At 33.9% G+C, this 5044-nt stretch overlaps 1 long non-coding RNA gene across 2 annotated transcripts; it reads left to right on the forward strand.

Annotated features, from left to right (window-relative positions):
- The first annotated feature begins 620 nt into the window (after window positions 1–620).
- On the forward strand, window positions 621–4222 carry LOC107800397 (uncharacterized). Of its 2 annotated transcripts, XR_001651407.2 has the most exons (5): window positions 621–773; window positions 855–953; window positions 2135–2170; window positions 3005–3141; window positions 4032–4222. It is a non-coding gene; the product is annotated as an uncharacterized LOC107800397 (long non-coding RNA). The 2 variants fall into 2 exon arrangements; XR_012699178.1 differs by having other exon boundaries at window positions 2135–3141.
- Window positions 4223–5044: the final 822 nt, after the last annotated feature.

Here is a 5044-nt window from a genome sequence, read left to right on the forward strand (position 1 = left end):
CCCTAGCGTATCGTGCGCTGGGAGAGTTTCTCTCTAGTCTCTCTACTTCTTTCAAATCTTTTTAGAGGCCCTTTAATTTAAGGTACAGGGAAAAATATTTTTAATTCCAAAATATGAAAATAGTATCATATTGAAAATGTAAAATAAAAATTAGATAGTTTGACTCTGTTATCGTATCATTGTCGTTTTTTTTTCAAAAACAGAGAATAATACTACTGTTGTTTTACGTTGGATCTTAGTCAAATCTACAATATTTTCTCAAAATTTATCACAACCTCCACACATTGTAATCATACACAATTGAGAAAGATAGAGTCACTGCCGAAAAACAATCCAAGAGAGATGCATGTCATAGACACAAGTTAAAGACATGCACTACTAGAAAATGACAGTTTTCCGACCGCCAACATGCTGACACTATGACTGGGTCCGTCGAAAAAATTGACGGATAAAACTGCAAAAGTTTTTTGCGAGGTTTCCGACCATTTTTGTTGAAACATAAAAAATAAAAATTAAAAATTGCGACCGAATCGGTCGCAAAATATAATTAATTGCCACATGACACCTTTGACTTCGTTGACCCACCTGTGCGGCTATTTTGGTCAAAAAAATTAAATATTAAATTAATATTTGCGACCGATCGGTCGCAAATCTTTTTAAAATACCTCCAAAATTGTCTTATTTCGTCTCTTTCACTCTTTCTTTTTCCCCCTCCTCCCAGCTCCTTCGCCCCACGGTGGAACCCTCCACGGCAGGTGCCATTGAAGACAAAGGTAATGTAAATCTTGCTCTCCTTCTCTCTATCCCTCGTCCTCTCCTCCTCTTCTCATTTTCCTTTTTTCAATTTATTTTAGTAGGTGGACAGAGCGGGCAGCAGCAGCGGTGGCGGTGGACTCCGGCGACATTGTCTTCGTCTACACTTAGTAGCGGTGTTGTAGTGGTCCGATTGCAATGTTAGTAAATTTTTTATTAAATTTATTCAAGTATTTAGAAATTTATGATAGAAAATAGCTTGATTTTCAATTTTGTATTTCTCTTAGTATATTTAATGATTTATTTGTTTTGAAATCATAAAATTGATTAGTTGTGTTAAAAATTATATATTTTTCATAGCACAATTAAATTTTGTATTTCGCATAAATATTTTGTAGTTCTAATAGAACACCTGAAAGTTGCTTAGTTGGGTTATAAATTTAAAACTCATCGGTTGTAGTTGGAATCAAGATTGAGAGCAACCTTATAGACTTTTAGTTTTCCTTTTATCTCTCTTCCTCTTAGTAAAAATATTCATAAAGGATAGTAATAAAAATAATAGTTGATGAAATTTGATGAAGCACGATCTAATGAATCACAATCACTTTAGTAAAAGAGATTTCTGACAAGAGGATAGGTAACACTAAGCTAATATTTTTACTTTTATACCTATACAAATAGAAGCCTTTAAAATTAAATTCTTTTAAATTGGATGATTAAAAATTAACTTACTGCGTAATGCTTTTTAACCATTCAAAATAAGAACCTTTAAATGAAATAATATTTAACATTTTTGTGTAGATGAAATTTGGGTAACGTAGATGGATGTATAATAGGAATCATCTGAATCGTACGGGGTTGCAGGATAAATTTATAGAAGGGGTTGCTCGCTTTACTGCTAAAGCAAAGACACTTGATCATTTACTTATTGAAGGGAGGATTAGGTGCCCTTGTGTGAAATGCAAGTATGTTAATTTATTGGGTCCCGATATTGTTACTATTCATCTGTATAAGAGGTTTAATGAAAATTATTATGTGTGGACTGTTCATGGAAAGAGTCATGCTAGTGTAGATAATGTTTATTTTCAGAACTATTTTGGTGGTGAAGAAGGTATTCCCATAACGGGAAATATTAATGTTGAAAATTCTAGATTTAATGAAATAATGAGGGATGCTTTTGAGATGTTGACACAATCCGAACCAAATGATGAGGCTAAGAGCTTCTTCATGCCGTTAGAGGAAGCTAGTTATCCACTTTATGAAGGCGCAATGCATTCCAAGTTGTCTGTTGCAGTTAGATTACTAAATATTTAATTAGATAATTCTATTTCTCAAGCGGGCATGGATTCTATCATTCGTCTAACTTTTATTTTAATTGCAGACTAAGTGTATATGGCAGCCTCAGCATGAAATTCAGGTGAATGCTAATTTCGAGAAGATAGCTCATAAAAGGATTAAAGATACTCATTTTGTGCTCAAAAGTTGCTCAATGCCCATTACACATGACTTCAGCCTTCAATAGTAGCAAAATCTCACTACCAGAAATTGGACCTATGGCAACAGTTGTTTTGCAACGGTAACCGTTGCAATAGATCATATATTGGAGACATTTGAAACCTTATAACTGCTCTTGCGGTAGAAAAAAAGCCTAAAACTCAGACGTTGGACAGTCTCTAGCGTCTATTTTGTCACGTCATGCATATGAGGGATTTTTGTAATTAGTTATACTTAAAAACTTCAATATGATAAGACATAAAAAGTGGGAAGGAGGACCAAATAAACAATATTTCACTACAAGAAATTAGGTTTTCTGTAGCGACTTTCAGTAGCGACCACTTCAGTTGACACTATTAGTATGGTTTTAGCTGCGACTTGAAGAAGTCGCCACAAATAGTGATATCTATAGTAGCGACATCTGTAGTCGTTACAGAAAGTAAACTTTTAGTGGCGACTGATTAAAGTCGCTTCTAATATACATTAATTTTTAAATTCCTCCCAGAATAAAATTTTTGCTGAAGAAGCATTTGTAGCGGCCAATCAACAGTTGCTACAAAAGGTCAATTGAGGCGATTGAGTTGCCTCTGATTCTTTGTCGTAAATTAAAAAAGTTGAAGATGGCCATTTACCCAAATCCTTCTCCTCTTTCTGTCAAAACCCTAGAGCTGTAATGGCCATTTAAAACCCTCTATTTACCAAATCCCTTTTGCCCCTTCTCTTGAAACTCTTATTGGTTGTTGTGAGTGTCATTCAGATCCCACCTTCTCTCAATATAACTCAGATCGGGGCTGTTGAAGAAGATTCCGAGTTGAGAGATGAAAGTTGAAGATGGAAGCAAACAATTTATCTTTGGAGAGGAACTTGCATATCTTCGATACGCCTAGAACTTAGGTATTTCCCTCATTTCCTCTGAGGTTCGCGATTTGGAGAACTTTTATTTTCTTTGTATTCTCACTTTCTATTTTATTTCTCAACGTTCATCCTTATTTATGTGTGTGTTAATTTTGATTTTTAAACCGTGTTAAGAGACTTTTGTCGCAGAAGCTTGATGTTTAACACTGCATATTTTGTTTAGATTTCCTTTTCAAATCTGGTAATATTGTATTATTGAATAGAGAAGTCGGATTTCTTTGAAGATTCTTGGAAACTTCTACTCTTGAGCTTTATGTTTGATGTCGATTTTATTTTTTAATTTGGATGAGCACATGAAATTTGGTATGAAATTGTGGAATGGATGCGATGATGACAAATCTAGTGATGGGTCTGTATGTTATTGCCAAATTTGTACAATTTATGGATTCCCAGAATGTGTTCGATTTATTGCCTGTTTTCTGTCTCAAGTCTATGTTCATTGTGGTGATTTTCATGATGGATAGAAAAAATCTACTTGGTCGGTTTTGGTAGTTAAAGAAAAATCTGACATTAAGACTTGGAACGATGGCATTGTGGAAGGGGTGAATAAAGTTATATCTTTTTCTAATCAGCTTACAAAATGTAAACTTCTCCAGTAAGCTGAATTGAATTGTTTTAATCTCTGTTTCACTTCTAGAGTTGCTCTTAAAAGTTAGTGTACATTTCTGGTGCCTATGAATCTACTTCTAATTGTTAATATATTTGATATTGGTAGCTTTTCCTATATTGCCCTTTCGGTATCAAAGGTTCTTTTCCTAATTAGCTAATTAGCTAATATAAATAGTTAAATGATGTGTGCTCACCCCTTTTACTATCATCATTAAATTAAGAGATTGTCAAAGTAATCATGTGTTATTTTTTCTTAATAGCAGGGACAATGTTCTTAAACATTCACAAGTGGCATTGACCAAGGAGGAGTTTGAAGACACTTAATATTCTACTTTTTTCTTTTTTGTCGTATGTATATGCGTACAATGACAACGAACAATGAAGTATTGTGTAGTATGTATTTAACTAACTTTGTATTCATGAAAGTATTTATAATATTTGACTTGAGATATGTTTTTATTTGTTGTTGAATAATTTCGGATGCTTCAAATATTGGTAGCAATTCGATAGAAATGTATTATAATTTGGCCATTGTAGTTGTTGAAAAAATAGGTTTTCAGTGGCGACAGAACCTTGCCACAAAATCAATTAGTATTTATGGCGATCAAGGTTGCCACTAAATCTCAAGCTATTGTAGCGATCATAGTTGCCAGTGAAACTATAAAAGGATTTAGTGGCGATTGCATTATTCGCTACTAATTGTAGTAGCGACTTTCCTAAAATTTGTTGTGTGGGAAGGCATATTTATTAACTATTTGTAGTGACCATAAGGAGTCGTCGCAAAAAACATTCATTAACGGTTGTACTTGTAGCAACCCTAAGGTCGCGACTTTTGTCGCCACTAATAGTCTGATTTCTTGTAGTGTTTGACAATAATTTGCAGTAAATGAACTCTCTTGGTTCATGGTTTGCGGACATTATTACAAGAGTTTTGTGCCAATATTTCCTCAGGGTGTGTTTGAGAGGGGGAGGGGGGGATTTTTATTAGAGGTGACCAACAGTTAATGAGAAAGTAAAGATGAGTTGATGGTAGATGTATTTTTTCCGACATAGTACAGTAATCCTCTATTAGGTGCTTCACTTAAGATATTCATTTCAAATTTTCTTCGCCTATTGAAACAATTCCCGTTCAAAAAATTATCTCAGCTGGAGTATTTACAAATTCTGGCTCTATTTTCTTGATTTGAATTAAAAAGATTCATTTGCTACTCTAGTTTATCTAAATGAATAGTGAATTCTTGACATCTTTACTATTATTGGCTTCACCATCACA

Source organism: Nicotiana tabacum, chromosome 15, assembly GCF_000715075.1.
Source record: "Nicotiana tabacum cultivar K326 chromosome 15, ASM71507v2, whole genome shotgun sequence".
Lineage (NCBI taxonomy): Eukaryota > Viridiplantae > Streptophyta > Magnoliopsida > Solanales > Solanaceae > Nicotiana > Nicotiana tabacum.